The 19,358-nt window shown below is 41.4% G+C and overlaps 1 protein-coding gene across 3 annotated transcripts in view; it reads right to left on the reverse strand.

The window, feature by feature from the left end:
• LOC106565718 (nucleus accumbens-associated protein 2) overlaps positions 1–17,130 on the reverse strand; it is a 43,260-nt gene extending 26,130 nt beyond the window's left edge. The window contains exons 1-2 of one of the 3 annotated variants that reach the window (XM_014133152.3): positions 16,867–17,130; positions 16,459–16,705 (exon numbers count right to left, since the gene is read on the reverse strand). The gene's annotated coding sequence lies outside the window, so the exon portion shown is untranslated. The other 2 variants (XM_014133162.3, XM_082955350.1) reach the window with 2 other exon arrangements.
• Between the last annotated feature and the right edge of the window lie 2,228 nt (positions 17,131–19,358).

A 19,358-nucleotide genomic window follows, 5' to 3' on the forward strand; every position in this document is an offset into this window, starting at 1 on the left:
CCGTCTGCCCGGATCTGCCGGAGTGGCCCGCCGCGCCGGATCTGCCGGAGTGGCCCGCCGCGCCGGATCTGCCGGAGTGGCCCGCCGCGCCGGATCTGCCGGAGGGGCCCGCCGCGCAGGATCTGCCAGAGTGGCCCGCCTGCCCGTATCTGCCAGAGTGGCCCGCCTGCCCGGAACCGAGGGGGTCTGCCTGTGACCCGGAACCGAGGGGGTCTGCCTGTGACCCGGAACCGAGGGGGTCTGCCTGTGACCCGGAACCGAAGGGGTCTGCCTGTGACCCAGAACCGGGTGAGTCTGCCTATGACCCGGAACCAAAGGAGTCTAGCAGCAACCCGGAACTGAGTAAGTCTATTAATGATCTAGAACTAAAATGAAGTAACTGTGTTTCAAATGAGTATGCCGACAGTGTGGAATGGAAGAGGTCTGCCTACGATCCGGAACGAGGGGAGTCTGCCTACGGCCCGAAACGGATTAGGTCGGTCTGCATTCTGGAGGACAGTAGGCCGGAACCTGAACCACCACCTGTATAGGTGGGTAGCACAAGTGCCGTCGGTGATGGCAGCCACCCTCCCTTCCCTCCCTTTAGTTTAGGGGGATGTTTTTTTTGTTTTGTGGTTTTGGGGTTTTTGTTTATTTATGAGGTGCATCTAGGGTCTGCACCTTTTGGGGGGGGCTACTGTCACGTCCGACCAGTATAAGGGTTATTTGTTATTGTAGTTTGGTCAGGACGTGGCAGAGGGTATTTGTTTTATGTGGTTCGGGGTGGTGTTTTTGTAGAAGGGTATTTGATTTATGTATTCCGGGGTTTTTGGGCACTGTTCTATGTTTATGTATTTCTATGTTTAGTCTAGTTAGTTGTATTTCTATGTTTAGGTTAATGGGGGGTTGGACTCTCAATTGGAGGCAGGTGCTCTCTCGTTGCCTCTGATTGAGAGTCCTATATATGGCTAGTTGTTTGGTTTAGTGTTTGTAGGAGATTGTCTCTTGTTTTGTGTGTCTATTCCTGACAAGACTGTTTTGTTGATCGTTCGTTCTTTTGTTTGTTATTTTGGTGTTCCTTTTGAGTTAAAATAAACTACAAGATGAGCATCCACATTCCTGCTGCGTTTTGGTCCTCCATTCCAGACGATAACCGTGACAGCTTGTTGCGACATTTTTGGTAAATCCCAGGAGGCCGGCCGTTCCTGAGATACTGGAACCGGCGAGCCTAGCAGTGACAATCATACCATGCTCAAAATAGCTTTGGTCACTTGTTTTTCCCATTCTAACGTTCAATCAAACAGTATCTGAATGTCTTGATGCCTGTCTGCCTGATTTATATAGCAAGCCACGGCGACCTGACTCACTGTCTGTTGTAGTGATACATTTTCATGAATGGGGTGGTGTACCTAATAAAATAACCACTGAGTGTATATATATTTACATTCTGGACACTGACATTGCTTGTTCTGATATTTCTAAATATATTCATTTAATTTCTTAATGCCATAACATCAGCAAAATATGTGCAATCGACCAATAAAAATGAATGGAACTAGTCGATCTTAATAACAGCTACAGTAAGATGACAGTTACATAGAGTATATGTCATAGACCTTGTGCGAATCCGGTGTAACAATCAACACAACAGATATGCACATGACTCCATGACCAAATACATAGGGCATTCATTAAGACCTTCAAAGGAAGTATCTGTATAATAAGATCCATATTCATACATCATCAAAGATGGCTTATGTATTCTTAGAGTTCAATTCAATCTGTATCGCGGAATATCCGTGTTCTAGCTTGATTTAAATTTAAAGGCAAAGTTCCCGCGTTCGAGGAGACTGCATTCATGGTAAACGCTGCATACAGTATGTCAGCTCAATTGTAAATGACCATTAAAATGTAATGCAGAACTTCTGCGATATGGATTGTATCCAGCCCTTAGTGATCATAAAACTGCAGTAACAATACGACGTAGCAACAGTATCCCCTAATAGCAATCTAGCCAGGGACACAAAGTTTGCTGTAAGCATTGGACCAATCACAGCAATCAATGGAGTAGTGCTTGCTCTCCTGGCTCGTCCTCTAGACATATTCCATGCAAATGTGTCATTATCATTTACATGTATACTGCCAATGGTATGACCTTGTGATTCAGGACAGCAGGGTCATCAACAGACTCAGGCAGGCAGAATGTCACTGTCTCATACAGGGATGTAGTTCCGCTCAGTCTGAGGTAATGGGAGGTGTGTGTGTATGCATGTGTGTGTGTGTGCGTGAGTATATGTGTGAGAGAGGTGGTGAGAAAGTGTAGCATGTGCATGAGAGTGAGTGTGTGTGAGTATGAAAGAGAGAGGGAGAGAGAGTGTTGGCTTGTGCTTGAGAGTGAGTGTGTGTGAGTTTGAAAGAGAGAGACTGTTGGCTTGTGCTTGAGAGTGAGTGTGTGTGAGTTTGAAAGAGAGAGACTGTTGGCTTGTGCTTGAGAGTGAGTGTGTGTGAGTTTGAAAGAGAGAGGGGGAGAGAGAGTTTGGCTTGTGTGTGTAATATGTGACACACAGAGAGCGACAAGTGTAGACGTGTGTGTGTGTGTGTGTGTGTGTGTGTGTGTGTGTGTGTGTGTGTGTGTGTGTGTGTGTGTGTGTGTGTGTGTGTGTGTGTGTGTGTGTGTGTGTGTGTGTGTGTGTGTGTGTGTGTGTGTGTGCGTGCGTGTGGAGGACAGAGCTCGGGTACACTATCCTCTGCAGTGTTTCTGTGCCATTGAGTCACCTGTTTTTAAGAGTGGACCTCCCTGATTCTATATGAGTCAGCAGAAGAGAGGGGAGAGAGAAAGGGAAAGAGTGAGAAATGAGATTTGAAACAGAGCTACAGTACATAGTATGTGCAGGAAAAGTGAGTGTGCCAGAGAGAGAGGGAGAGAGAGAGAGAGAGAGAGAGAGAGAGAGAGAGAGAGAGAGAGAGAGAGAGAGAGAGAGAGAGAGAGAGAGAGAGAGAGAGAGAGAGAGAGAGAGAGAGAGAGAGAGAGAGGCACAGTGAGGAATGTGAAAGTCAGAGAAACTGTAGTAGGCTATATGCATATCAAGATTGGAAAATAAAGGTGTAAAAAAAATGGTAGTCAGTGAATTATATCATGTGACATATGTCTGACATCAGTGGGGCAACATGGCTGCTGAAGCAACGAGTGAAAGGAGGACATATCATTCAGCATCAACGGTCACTGTCAGTGCACTCCCGTCACACCAAAACTTACACAACACCCTCAGTATACTTCTGAACTGGGGCACAGAGAAACGGTTACAGGGAAACGACTATATTGAATTCCACATCCAGCAAGGTCTATCATATAACCTACAGAACTTTCATGATAAGGACTTGGCACACTTCTGCTGTACTTTGCTGTGGGTCTGTCCATCTAAAAATAGTTTTATTGCTTCCACTTGCTTTCCATGGACACACACACACACACAGGCACGCCGCTTTCCACGAGCACATAGATCGATATGTAGGCACTATTGCGTATTTTCCAGAACATGTGTGGCCATTATACATTTCAGACTAGCCAGCAAGAATAGTGCACTCTACATGTGCTCTGGGTCATTAGACACCATTAGACATGCACCTGTCTGGGGAGTGGACATGACTGTTTATTTCTGTACTAGTGCTATAGCCTAATATTTACTGTTGCTATGGTTACGCCTATTGGAACTTTTCCAGAACATGTGTGTTCATTTCTGAGGAGTTAGCAGGATGACATGTCTGTTTATTTTTGTACCATTGCTATGGCCTAATGTTTACGGTTGCTATGGTTACATCTATGACCTACATTCATGCACCTGTCTTAGGAGAGAACATGGCTCTAATGTTTCCATGCCCTAATATGAAACCAAACTAAAATTAGTGCAAGGCAAAAAGGATAACGGTGGCCAAATGCCAGAGAGGAGGAATCATAAAGAGGAGTTACTATGTGTGTGATGTAAGGATATAACCTGTATAAAGAGTGTGTGCCAAGACTGGAATGGGAGTTGTTTTCATGAAACAGCTCGGCTTTTATTACATTGTAATAAAAGTCTATTTGAACTCACAGGCTCCGGTATTTGAGAAATATGATTGACTGAATATTTCCACGACAGCACACAAGCGCATGCACGCACGCACACACGTACACATACACACAGAATTTCACGTCAGCGGACTACCAGACTTGGCTAGGTACTGTAGCAGTTCCACCCCTCCATACTCCACATATACGAGTACTCAAATTACATGTCCCCTTAAATAACCTGTATACACCCCTGGTCATAGGAGCTGTCTTTTCCTTTAGACTTGGAGAAGGTTGCCTAAACACAATGCAAATAAACAGCATAGACAAACAATGAACTGGACATGTTTTTACATTAGATTTCCTTATATTTACATGGGATCGACCTCGAGTGAGCTTAGTTAAGGTAAGGAGGGAGATTCACGGGTTTTGCGTAATTTGGCCAGATGCTTGATGCTTATGCAGTCTGTCCAGAGATTAGTCTCCATGTTACATGGTAGGATTCATATTAGAGAATTGATTGTGGCAGCACTTTTAAATCTCTCAAAAGGTGTAGAATCACTGTTATAACTCAAATACAATGGAGCAGTAGCATATTGTAGTAATAAATACACTGAACAAACATATAAACGCAACATGCAACAATTTTGAAGATTGACTTCCTTCAATGAACTCAGTACAGTCAATTGAAATAAATTAATTAGGCCCTAATCTATGGATTTCACATGACTGGGAATACAGATATGCATCTGTTGGTCACAGATACTTTCAAATAAAAGGTAGGGGCGTGGATCAGAAAACTAGTCAGTGTCTGGTGTGACCACCATTTGCCTCATGCAGCACGACACATCTCCTTCTCATAGATTTGATTAGGCTGTTGATTGTGGGCTGTGGAATGTTGTCCCACTCCTCTTCAATGGCTGTGCGAAGTTGCAGGATATTGGCGGGAACTGGAACATGATTTTGTACACGTCGATCCAGAGTATCCAAAACATGCTCAATGGGTCTGGTGAGTATGCAGGCCATGGAAGAACTGGGACATTTTCAGCTTCCAGGAATTGTGTACAGATCCTTGCGACATGGGGCCGTGCATTATCATGCTGAAATGTGAGGTGATGGCGGCGGATGAATGGCACGACAATGGGCCTCAGGATCTCATCACAGTATCTCTGTGCATTCAAATTGCCATCAATAAAATGCAATTGTGTTTGTTGTCCGTAGCTTATGCCTGCCTATACCATAACTCCATCACCACCATGGGGCATTCCGTTCACAACGTTGACATTAGCAAACCGTCTGCCCTGTACAGCTGAAACCGGGATTCATCCATGAAGAGCACACTTTCCAGCATGCAAGTGACCATCGAATGTGAGCATTTGCCCACTGAAGTCTGTTACGACGCCGAACTGCAGTCAGGTCAAAGTTGAGGATGACAAGCACACAGATGAGCTTCATTGAGATGGTTTCTGACAGTTTGTGCAGAAATTATTTGGTTGCTCAAACCTAGAGTTTCATCAGCTGTCTGGGTGGCTGGTCTCAGGTGAAGAAGCCGAATGTGGAGGTCCTGGGCTGGCTTGGATACACATGGTCTGCAATTGTGAGGGCGGTTGGACGTAATGCCAAATTCTCTAAAATGACTTTGGAGGCGGCTTATGGTAGAGAAATTAACATTCAATTCTCTGGCAACAGCTCAGGTGGACATTCCTGCAGTCAGCATGCCAATTGCGCCCTCTCTCAAAACTTGAGACATCTGTGGCATTGTGTTGTGTGACAAAACTACACATTTTAGAGTGGCCTTTTATTGTCCCTAGCACAAGGTGCACCTGTGTAATGACCATGCTGTTTAATCAGCTTTTTGATATGCCATACCTGTCAGGTGGATGGATTATGTAAGCAAAGGAGAAACGCTCACTAACAGGGATGTAAACAAAATTGTGCACCAAATTTTAGCAAAATAAGTTTTTTGTGCATCTGGAAAATGATATTTTATATAATCTCATGAAACATGGGACCAACACTTTACATGTTGCGTTTATATTTTTGTTCAGTGTATACTACTTCTAAAGTGTTACTGCACATTTCATTTATATTTGTATAACATGTTTCCTATCCTAATGACGCTACACACAAACTGTAAAAAGCCAACCAATTGCTTAATCAGCGTTATTCTGTAAGTTGACTGGACTTATGAATTTGAACTAATATATTAAAGTTTGTTTACTCAACAAACTCTGCTCGAAGTGAGCTGAATTTCAACAAGCTTGTTGAGTAAAATTACAAATTCATTCTGAAAACCACTGAAAACCACACCCATCATATTTCCTAGCATGCTCTATTACAGGTTGATTTTCAGAAGTGTTTATTTCAATACTTGTGTTTTTGCATGTATATTCATTAGTTGATTAATCTTATGCTACACAAAAATAAATAATAATCATTTTTCGAAACTAATCCAGCACAGATAACAGTCAAGACATCATTTTTTTAAATCCAGCAACACAATGACCATGACAGGATCTTTCGGAGCATCAGATAATGCTATGCTAATTTGCTGTGGTATAAGGGGGCTGTGTAGCAGAGACTGTGGCCGAGTCAGATTCCAGTCTTTTCCACTGCCCTGCACTGGCAGTCCACCAAGCTCTCTGGCACAGACTGAACATACAGAGTACATACAGGGCAGGACTCCAGAGAGAGGGTTACTGGTGCTAACTCCTGCTGAGGTCTGACTTCTCACAGAGGTTTGATTTAGGTTAATCATTCACTCTTCAGAGAAATTAGTTTGTTACAATGTCATAATAATATCATGACTGTGAGAGTCCAACTGCAAAAATAACTTCTACATATAAAGGCTTTATACACTGTATCATACTTGAAGTCTTCATAAGAACGACATAGATGCTTCACAAATCATCTATAAGGTTATATCATACTTTACAAAGGGTGTATGACGGGTGACAAAACAGCTCCCTATGTAGGGTGCATTGCCTAATGTGACATAACCCACTATATCAATTCCCCCCAAAAGCTGTGCTTTAAAATAAATGCTAATTAAGCAAGGCTCAAAACTGCGACCAAAACACTCGCATTTGTGACCCTTTGACTTGGCAGCGCGACACTAATTTGTTATCGCGAGGGTGCCAGTGAAAAGAATGTAGTTGGTCACATTATTTTTTTGTTTAGATTTTTTTATTATCATGAATTAACAGTAATGTGAAATTTACCAAAAATAAACCATATGAAAGTATCTGCCTGCCCCTATTTCGCTGTCAGACTACTGTGCGCATGGAGAAGAGAGAGATGCATCCTAAGAAGCACAAGCTTATGACTGTTGCTCAAAATGCAATTGCGGGAAAAATACAGTTTTCAAAGCAACTACGGTTGTCCTAGTTACAGAAGGTTACAGCTTTCTGTGAGTATATCATTTATTTTGCACCTGTATTGACAAATAAATATTGAGTTCATGGCTTTACGACCAGAGTAGGCTATGGATATGGTTTTGTTGCACCTGCGGAGCGGAGCGCGCCATTTGCGGTGAATAGTCCTACATCAAGTAGCCTATATAGGCCTAGGCTTGGAAAGGTTTTGTAGGATATTACATTTACTGAAAGATTAATCAATTAGCTTACTTGGCTATCTAGCAACATGATCATATTTAGAGTTAACAATCTAGTGTTTTGAGTTCCCACTTCCTCAGGTGGTGAATAATATAGCCTAGTGCACTAGGTCAATATGCAAAGATATAAAGAGAAAGCATGCATGACTCCAATGCATTTACAAACTGCCAGTGAGAAAAAAAGTTAACGTTGAACCCTTTGTAAATCTATCCAAATCAATGTAAGAACAAAAGGGCATTCTAATTTAAAAGATGACTAGTCATTATTTGCCTGGTTCTGTAAAGAATGCAGGTACATTATGGGACCCAGGTCAGCCATTATCGTTGCGCAGTGGCGAATAATTTGTGCAACCAAATCATGTGCTGGGGCCATCAACTGAAAACGTTAGTCTAGAGCCCTGTTAAGATGCAATTGCTGATATTACATGTGAGATTACACATGACATTATGTGCCCTATAAACTTGGTGCTTACCTCGTGCTCTGGCCTGGAGCAGGGCAGGTGTAACAGTCATGTGAGGCCTACAGTGTGCTTTATGCTAAACTAAGGCTATAACAGCTAACAGTAAACTGGCCAAGTAAAATAAAGGCCTAGACCAGGGGTCCCCAATTACATTCAGCCGTGGGCCGATTACTCCTTGAGCGAACGGTCGGGGGGCCGGAACATAGTTGTAAATCATTTGTGCACCGCAAAATGACTGCAAGAATCCCAAACAGATAATAGTTTTTGACAAAAACAGAATCATTTCCAACCTTGATTACATTATATTTATGCGTGGGATTACTAACCCCTACCCTAACCATAACCCTTACTTAACCTTAACCCTTACCTTAACCATTTTAAATGTCAACTTCAATGGGGTAAGGACATCTCATGGATTCCAGATAGCAAGGACCATACAGTCATTGGCCTAGACATGTCACTACTGAGAGAGCAAGAGCAAAGAATCAGTGGCAATAGCGAGCAGTAGTTCCCCCGTGCTAGTAACGTTAGATAGCTTGTGCTGTAGTACTGTGACAATGGCGAAGGCGGCTGCAGCAGTTGTTAGATATCACCTGAAAGGTGGACGTTGTTGCTCATTTGTTAGCCTCACCCTTTTCTAGATACATAAATGATCATCATCTGGTGAGTGGCACTGTTTTTTATTGCAGCTCACTTGCTAACAAGCTATCTCTTTGAAAATAATGACTGTGAAACATTGTTGCATTTAAACTTTAGATCACCAGTTAGTGTGATGAACGTGATAAAATATATTTGCTATGGGAAGTAATAGCTGGTTTGTTAATTTCATTTTCAAAATTAAATTGTTATCTTTTTGTATTGTTATGATTGCATGGGGACTACTGGAGTGAATGGGCTGCTTATGCTTTAACATTATTTGATGCTGTGTGTGACTGCTGTCGCCTGTCCGTCAGCCGTGTCTATGTGTTTGACCAAAACTGTCTCTTCTTCAGCGCCATGGAGTGGACAGGTATTATGATCGCTGTCCGTTCAGCCCCACGAACCTGACACCTTTGATGTGTCACTTGTTGTCCGTATTGGTGACAGTGGTGTTAGGCTACCATAGGTTGTTTAAAAAGTGTGGTTTCTGTTTTGCTGGTCGCATTATTTTATGCTGTGTGTCAAATGTTTTGTCGGTGCCAGTTCGGTCTCTGTGTGATTCATTCATAATGTAATCAAAAAGCATTGCTCTTCCTTCATTAGGAATAGAATGGTCCAACGACAGTAGATAAAATGTTGGGCGCATTAACTGATTTTATGTTTTCTGTTCTTTTCTAGATTTCTTTGTTTGACACAACATATTGGAAAATGTTTGGTCCCTCTGAAGGGGGTCCTACAGTTCCCCACTGGCATATACTATATAAAGCGTTTATAAGTTGTACTTTGTTTTAAGGGGGACTAAGATACTGTGCGGAGTGAATAACATGGTAATTGAGATATCTTAGCACACAATTGAGCCATCAGAAAAAGATGAGGTAAATTAAAATGCTGTCAAGACCACACAACCTCGAGACCCATTTAGTGATCGCTGGAGAGATGACTCCCATTTTATTGTGTTCCGCCTTAGAACAAATGAATTTACATTTCACATCAAGGTCTATGGACAGATAGGCTACACAAAAGGAATACCATTGACAGAGTGCTTCTGTATAGCCAAGTCTTATAGGTACTGTAGGGAACACTTCATTTTAAAGGTCTGCTATACGTTTTCTACATATTACTATAGTTTGTTCAAAACCTATGTAAATTAATTTACTATTATGATGACAAGTCCTCATAATAAATGATTCATATGTCGTGTATTGTATGTATTCACAAATGCTAATGATACTGTACATGAACAATGATTTAATGATTACACAACTAGTCATGGTCTACAAACTATTTACTGATGGTTTTATAAGTGGTTTACAAGTAAACCTTCAGGGAAAGTGAAAATAGATTCTACTGATTTCTTTTCGGCCACGCCAAGACAAATCTACTCTTGAGTTTTAGTATACATTGTAAAGGGAAACTGGACTTGTGATGCTATCAAAATGTCATTGGAATTCCATAATCATCCCACCACTCAGTGCTTCTCTTCATTTGCTGTAATGTCTATGTGCTGTCATTCATAGTGAAACACTTGGAACAGTAAAAGGCACACATGCTCTCTGCCGCTCTCTCATTCTCCTCCTCGAACGCACACGCACACAGACGCACACACAAACTGGCGTGACGTCCATGCCATGTGATCTTGCCAGGCGTTGTGCCAAAGGCCAACCATGTCACTTACCAGAAAACTCACACAGAGAGAAAGAGAGAGAGAGTAAGATTGAGAGAGTGTGTAAGAGTGAAAGAGAGAGGGAGAGAGAGAAAGGGAGGGAGAGAAAATGGCTTTTAGTTTTGCAAGAGCTACTTGTCATACCTCTCCACATGAAACACTGAAAAAGCATATGAAGCATTATGACATTTCTCTGTTATCGTCAATGTTCTTGAGGCAGTAGGTTCCAAGTAAAAAGGAGCACATTAGTTAGTTCTTACGTTAAATTAATATGGAGAGCATGTTTACTGCCCATTGTCTCAGTTCTTGGAAGACTTCCTCTAAAGCACAGAATGAGCCAAAGCAATCAAATCAGTTACATTTCAAGAATCTTAATAGCTCTCTCTCTCTCTCTCTCTCTCTCTCTCTCTCTCTCTCTCTCTCTCTCTCGCTTTCAGTGACTGTAATGTGTAGGTTAATAGTTTGTCAGTTTGTATGTGTGTGTGAGAGGGTTGTGTGTGTGTTTGTGTGTGTGTGCATGAGTTTATGTATATTGTACAGTAGGTGAACAGTTAAGACAACACACTTATCTTCTCTACTTTTCTTTTAAACCTTCCTGGTACAAGGAGTTACACTGCTAGGGACTTCTGAGGAAAACTGAAAAAAATTTCAATAAATATTAAGCACACCTTCCTAATATTGAGATGTACACCCTTTTGCCTTCAGAACAGCTTTGATTTGTCGAGGCATGGACTCTACAAGGTGTTGAAAGCATTCCACAGGGATGCTGGCCCGTGTTGACTCCAATGCTTCTCACAGTTGTGTCAAGTTGGCTGGATCTCCTTCGGGTGGTGGACCATTGTTGTTACACACAGGAAATTGTTGAGCATGAAAAACCTAGCAGTGTTGCACTTCTTGACAAAAATTGGTGCGCCTGGCACCTACTACCATACCCCGTTCAAAGGCACCTAAATCTTTAGTCTTGCCCTTTCACCATCTGAATGGCACACAATCCATGTCTCAGTTGTCTCAAGGCTTAGAAATCCTTATTTAACCTGTCTCCTCCCCTCCATCTACACTGATTGAAGTGGATTTAACATGTGACATTAATAAGGGATCACTTCTTTCACCTGGATTCACCTGGTCAGTCTATGTCATAGAAGGACAACGTGTTCCTAATGTTTTAAACACTCTTCTGTTTACCACCCCTACCTTGTCACAACGCAAGTGATTGGCTCATTAAGAAGGAAAGAAATTCCACAAATGTACTTTTTACAAGTCACACCTGTTAATTGAAATTCATTCCAGGTGACTACCTCGTGAAGCTGGTTGAGAGAATGCTAAGAGTGTGCAAAGCTTATTTTTTACTATTTTCTATACTGTAGAATAATAGTGAAGACATCAAAACTATGAAATATGACAGGTTTGCACATTCTTGGCATTCTCTCAACAAGCTTCATGAGGTAGTAACCTGGAATGCATTTCAATTAACAGGTGTGCCTTGTTAAAAGGTCATTTGTGGAATTTCTTTCCTTCTTAATATGTTTGAGTCAATCAGTTGCATTGTGACAAGGTAGGGGTGGTAAACAGAAGATAGCCCTATTTGGTAAAAGGCCAAGTCCATATTATGGCAAGAACAGCTCAAATAAGCAAAGAGAAACAACAGTCCATCATTACTTTAAGACATGAAGGTCAGTCAATCTGGAACATTTCAAGAACTTTGAAAGTTTCAACAAGTGCAGTCACAAAAACCATCAATCGCTATGATGAAACTGGCTCTCATGAGGACCGCCACAGGAAAGAAATACCCAGAGTTACCTCTGCTGCAGTGGATAAGTTCATTAGAGTTAACTGCACCTCAGAAGTTGCATCCCAAATAAATGCTTCACAGAGCTCAAGTAACAGACACATCTCAACATCAACTGTTCAGAGGAGATTGTGTGAATCAGGCTTTCATGGTTGAATTGCTGCAAAGAAACCACTACTAAAGGACACCAATAAGAAGAAAAAGCGTAGTTCTTGGGGAAAGAAACACGAGCAATGGATATTAGACCGGTGGAAATCTTTCCTTTGGTCTGATGAGTCCAAATTTTGACCACCGTGTCTTTGTGAGATGCAGAGTAGGTGAATGGATTATCTCCGCATGTCTGGTTCCCACCGTGAAGCATGGAGGAGGTGTGATGGTGCTTTGCTGGTGACACTGTCTGTGATTTATTTAGAATTCAAGGCACACTTAAACAGCATGGCTACCACAGTATTCTGCAGCGATACACCATCCCATCTGGTTTGCACTTAGTCGGACCGTCATTTGTTTTTCTTCAAGACAATGACCCAAAACACACCTCCAGGCTGTGTAAGGGCTATTTGACCAACAAGGAGAGTGATGGAGTGCTGTATCAGATGACCTGGCCTCCACAATCAGCTGACCTCAACCCAATTGAGATGGTTTGGGATGAGTTGGACCGCAGAGTGAAGGAAAAGCAGCCAACAAGTGCTCAGCATGTGTGGGAACTCCTTCAAGACTGTTGGAAAAGCATTCCAGGTGAAGCTGGTTGAGGGAATGCCAAGTGTGCAAAGCTGTCATCAAGGCAAAGGGTGGCTACTTTGAATACTTTTTGTAAACACTTTTTTGGTTACTACATGATTCCATATGTGTTATTTCATAGTTTTGATGTCTTCACTATTATTCTACAATGTAGAAAATAGTAAAAATAAAGAAAAACCTTGAATGAGTAGGTGTGTCCAAACTTTTGACTGGTACTGTATATATCTGACCAACAATCCACTGTTGACCAAACAAGAACCAATGCCATGCTACACCATCTACAGTTTCATTTAATCTTCCATCCAATATGCCAACATGAGTTCATATAAGGCAACATACAACTTCGCTAGTTAGGCTCTGTTGGTAGGACAACCCATACTGTAACTAAGGCCAGACACAATCTGAGAAGGCAGAATTTCCTTAATTAAGCCCTCAGAAATTATTTGAAATTAACAATATAATCAACATATCAAATCAAACACTGCTACTACAAATGTACTGTAATGGTAACAGTATAACTACAAATTAATTGACTAGATATTCTCAGAATTCTTGAAAGACGGTGAAAAACATCTCTACAGATTCTGTCTCACCATACCAGATAAACATCTATCAAACTTTATTTTCAGTCCATTTTACACAATAATCCCAAAACACATATTATACAGGGAAAAAGTGGGGAAAATGGAAATAAAAAAGTTTTTGAAAACATACCAATAACTAAACAAACAGACGTCAAACAGAATCAGGCAGCACAGTATGACAGAACCCACTTCACATCTAAATTACAGGGACTGTGTACTGGTCTCAGTTGACCTCATGATGGGATCTGTGACAACACTGCTGGCCCAGAGCAACCGTACATACATACAGTAAAGATGATGAGGAAATAATGTATGTCTGCCCTGTATCACGTACCATGCACACTGCCATCCCATTGCCTCATCATCATCTCTAGATGGCCTCACAGAAAGAAGCCAGATGAACACTGTGAAGGGCCTTTTTACATAGAGCATTTGTAGTGTGGTCACTCCCTCCCTCCCCCCTCCCTCCCCCCCTCCCTCCCCCTCTTCAAGTGCACTAGTTAAACCAAGGAGCCAAAGAGACAGAAACCAAGGCGTTATTTTTCAGCTAGCACTGTCAACAAAGAATTAGAATCTCATCTCAAATATTGGCTGTCAAATTAATAACATTTACTCCCACATACTATAAGTGAAATATTTTCTCGCACTCCAAGGACCAAAACATAACTATTAGGTTGAATATTCACAGTACAGTAGTTACAGTAGTACAAAAATATGTACTGGTAGAGCAACATAGTGCTGGATAATAAACACAGAGGTGGAAGGTGACAGTAAACCTAAACATTTCCTTTACAGTTGATCGCCCCTATGATAAAGAGCCCATACTGTTCAGCCAAGCGTCTGATGAAGGGTGAAGCCAGTTGAGCGAACCCTACAACCTCTCTCTCTCCCTCTTTCTCTACCCTTTCTCCCCATGTACGTGTCTCTAACTGTGTGCCTCTCTCTCTCTCTTCTCACCGCCCCCCTTTGCCCCCTGTGGAATGTTTCGTAGTGTGGAGCCTATGGAGGAAGGGCATCCCAGGACACAGCATACACAAATACAGCTGTTGGGCGCCATCACAGCGTTTGGCAGCCATCCAACTCAAAGATGGGCGACGGTAAAGGCCTCGGGTTGAGAGAAAGAAAGAACACTCTTTCCATGTATGTTGTTGTTAAACATTAAAGATAAGAACTTAGCAGTACACCTCGTGGCCCTCACTGACTTCCCAGCAATAAAGCAAAGAACTATGAAAGAGGTGTCATCGTGTGGAGTCTATAGACAGGCGGGCATGTACAGACCTACACACACATACACTGAGCCTTTAGGTTTAGATTGAGATCATAAGCAGAGTGTTGGGAGTCTCTCTGTCTGTATATCTTTCTCTTGTTTGGTATGACAGCTGAGATGGATTTCACAGTGTTGAGAGCTGTTTGTGAAAGGCAAACCTGTAGGCTTGGAGTGCTGGATGTCAGCCATGTTAGTTAAAGCTACACACACACACAAGAAGCAAATGAGGCCAACCTCTAACCCGACACCGCCCATTCCACCTCATATTGATGAAAACAACTGCCGAGACCCTAACATCTTGGAAAGATAAAATAGAGGGGCCATCTTGCAATGTACTGGTCTAAGAGTTATGAATCATCTTTTAACAAGAAACACTAAACAACAGAAAGTGTGTGAGCCTGCGTGCGTGCGTATGTGTGTGTGTGAGAGAGAGACAAAAGTAGAGAAAGACTGCAAGAGAGAGAGAGAGAGAGAGAGAGAGAGAGAAAGCAAGAGAGAGAGCAGGAAATGAAGAAATTGCCATGAGCTACATGCAAGGCCCAAACAGGACAGTAGGCATTGTGTGTAGTCACATGTCAGGGGTTTCATGGGATGCAGACAGTAACACAGAAGTCAGACCCCAGGTCATGGAGAAGCACTGATCCAGTATGTTACTGTCAGAGTAAATGGTTGTAAATCTGGGACTCTGTCAAAATTCTGTCATTTTTAGCCAACAAACAGCAAGGATGTAGCCTATTGATTCCATCGAATCAATAATGGACTATATAAACTGTACTATGCATTTATTCACAAACAACATCATTTATAAGTATCCTATGGAGACACGTAAATAAGGCATGCACATTCAAACGAGTACAGACCCATAATACAGTATCAGACAGAATTACAAGAAACTATCTTGGATACATTTATAAGCACTTCTCTAAACTGAAACCTTTATAGTCTACTCCTAAGGCTTTGACAGGTATAGACTGATTTTCTGTACACTATGACTTAACATGTTAATTTAGCACTGAGGACATAAAAGTACTAATATAGATAAGGTGGTTGAAGCCTATATTAACAGCACACAATATGCCGGTCTGATTGCAGTGAGTTACTGTAGCCTCTCTCATTTGGCTACCATAACTTTAAGATCCACAGCTATGAATAGGCTACATGGTATGCAACATATGTTCGGGTCTATGGTTAGGCGGCTACATGTGTGGTATAATTCCTATAGCCTACAGGGGTGCGTTTTTGATTGAACTTGATAATGACGCAATGACCGATATCATTCCACTTTCGCCACTCATCCTGTTTGAAACATTGCAGGATATCTTGTTGACTAATAAAAAGTCATACAGTTAATTGACAAAGTATCATAACATTTCAAAACATCTGCACAAATTCCTGTAGTCTACTTGAGGGTTATATTTTTCGGAAATTCAGATGCATTAAATCAACATCATGCTTCTAACAAAACCTCAAAATCTACGAAATTGTTATTCTACAAAACTATTAAAGTGAAATATCTGTTTAGCCTATGTCAATGTCCTCCGATAATTTATGTAGGCTATCATGCGATATGAAAGATGGGTAGATTAACTCTACACTACGAGGAAATAAAACATGGCAAAAACATATGCGTTAAATAAACACTATAGGCGTGTATATCAAACCAATATGAAGGCGAATGTTTACCCGGTATGTCGGTCCTCCATAAAAGGGTACAGTCAGTAGTCGGCACTCCGCACAGCGTTATTTCTTCAGATGTAAAGTTTGCAGGGTCCGTGGCCGTCTGTTAGCACAGGCAGGCCCCGAGTTCACCTCGTTTGCTAGCTCCAAGGACTGTATCGCTCGCTCTCCTATCTTGAACGATCGCCCCCCATCTCTCTCCTTTGCGTGCCTCTAGTCCTTGTGCAGGGTGTGAATTCCGATCACATGGACGCTATATGAATTGTGCGCAGACTGACATCGTATACATGCGATATACTTTCATTAAAGACAGCCTAGGCGTCTAGAGGCTACTGTATAGTCTCAGATGTTACTGTACTTTATTGTAAATACAATAAACGGTTGCCATACTGGGCATGTGGTAGGCTTACTCACCTTTTAGTTGACACCTTTACATGAACTCGATACACTCTGATGAGTCTTAAATGCGTATTTCCAAACCAAATGTTATTCATATGACAGAATTCAGGACAACGGAAGCAGCTATACCAAGTGAATTGTTTTACTCTATGAAGGGTGCGCTGTGGAGTAAATGTACATGCACGGTTAACTCACGTGGCCTATGCGACGACTGTTGCATGATGTGCATGTGTGTAGCTCATAACTTTGGGGACCGACTGCGGGCTACATAACATAACATGACCTCAAGTCAACTGTCCCCTAACTACTGTATCCGTTTTACTGTAGTGAATCCATATACCACCCCCTAATGTCAGAAAACAAAATGTATTTACATTCACTGACATGCCTCAGTCTATCCATGACTACAGTATATACTGTATTTCCATAAAATCTGATATATTTAATGTTTGTAAGCCATGCCCTTAAGCCTTAACTAACTGTGCTTTTCAAAACCAAAAGCAGTTGATCTTAACTATGTCTGATTGATAATTAAAATGAGGCAGAAAATAGTCCCACAAATCATTAAACATATTTTAATGTGTGCATATCAACACTGAGGGTGCAGTGTATACTATGCCCACTGGTTATATAGTCATTGGTAATGGTTAAAATGTCCCCATCATTATTACTGTATACATTTTAGAATGTATCCTAATACAAGTCAATATTGTAAAATCACTATCACAACACAATAGGGAAATGTATATATACAGTACCAGTCAAAAGTTTGGACACACCTACTCATTCTAGGGTTTTCTTTATTTTTTCTATTTTCTACATTGTAGAATAATAGTGAATACATCAATGCTATGAAATAACACATATGGAATCAAAGTGGCCACCCTTTGCCAAGAGTATGCAAAGCTGTCATGAACTTATCCTCTGCAGCAGATGTAACTCTGGGTATTCCTTTCCTGTGGTAGTCCTCATGAGAGCCAGTTTCATCATAGCGCTTGATGGTTTTTGTGACTGCACTTGAAGAAACTTCAAAAGTTCTTGAAATGTTCTGGATTGACTGACCTTCATGTCTTAAAGTAATGATGGACTGTCGTTTCTCTTTGCTTATTTGAGCTGTTCCTGCCATAAAATGGGCTTGGTCTTTTGCCAAATAGGGCTATCTTCTGTATACCAACCCTATCGTGTCACAACATAACTGATTGGCTGAAATGCATTATGAAGGAAAGAAATTCCACGAATGAACTTAACAAGGCACACCTGTTAATTGAAATGCATTCCAGGTGATCACCTCATGAAGCTGGTTGAGAGAGTGCCAAGAGTGTGCAAAGCTGTCGTCAAGGCAAAGGGTTTCTACTTTGAAGAATCTCAAATATAAAATATATTTAGATTTGTTTTAGAACTTTTCTTTTATTCCATGTGTTATTTCATAGTTTTGATGTCTTCACTATTATTCTACAATGTAGAAAAGAGAAAAAATAAAGAAAAACCCATGAATGAGTTGGTGTGGAGCTGGGTTCATCCAAAGTCTTGGGCATGTCCCAAATCATTCAAATGGTTTTCTTAACTCCTTTCCTTAATATTAAGCGCTGATCTGAAACAGACTGACTAGAGAAAGCAGTATGGTGGAAACGTAGCTCTCTTACCGTTTAAGTACTGAAACAGAAGCTGTGACTATAACTAGTGCTCCGTTTGTAACCAAGTGGGAAGTGGGAATTTACCACATACTACTGGAGAAATATCTACTTGAATGGCCTCTAACTGGTAATTACTAGTGGGAAACTCGTCCATCATCCTGAGCTCCCACATGCTGACCTCTGACGTCACTTACCTCAGAAATGACCTGGATAACAGAATTTTCTGCAGTTAAATGCAACAAAAACATTGCTTTTTATAAATGATCTATTAATATGTTTTTTGAACACTATAATTTCTTTACAAGCATGATAACTGCACTTTTAGTTTATGGTTTACATTGTTTGTTGGCCATTAGCCAATCGGCGTTTCTGAACAAGTTCAAAGCATGTGAATGCATCCAACTGGTATTTACGACTTCACAACTGGTTGATTCACACCTCCCACTTGGTTACGAATGCAGCATTTGGCACAGACCTTCTCCTGGACAGGCCCTAGGGTTGCATGAAAGGGAACAAGGAAAGGACAATATTTAAGGAAAAATTAAGCAGGATCTTGGTACTTAAAATGAACAATGAGAGACAGTTATGATCACTGATAGATAAACGTTATGAATAGGTTTTCATTCTATAATTTCAGCCTGTCCTTATCAGATCAGTCCTAGTGTAGGAAAGAAGATGAGGAAAGGAGGCTATATAAGGCCATTGGGACACAGCCACGGCCATTGTTATGGTTGGCAGAGACCGAAGGTGTCTGGCTGTGATTGGCTACTGTGTTCTCAGGGAGGCAAAACAGAGCTCTGTCTCTGTGAGAGGGATTCTGGGACCATGTGAGGAACTATATTTTGATATTATGAGCACTTCACCCAAAGCCAC

Source organism: Salmo salar, chromosome 01, assembly GCF_965601325.2.
Source record: "Salmo salar chromosome 01, fSalSal1, whole genome shotgun sequence".
NCBI lineage: Eukaryota > Metazoa > Chordata > Actinopteri > Salmoniformes > Salmonidae > Salmo > Salmo salar.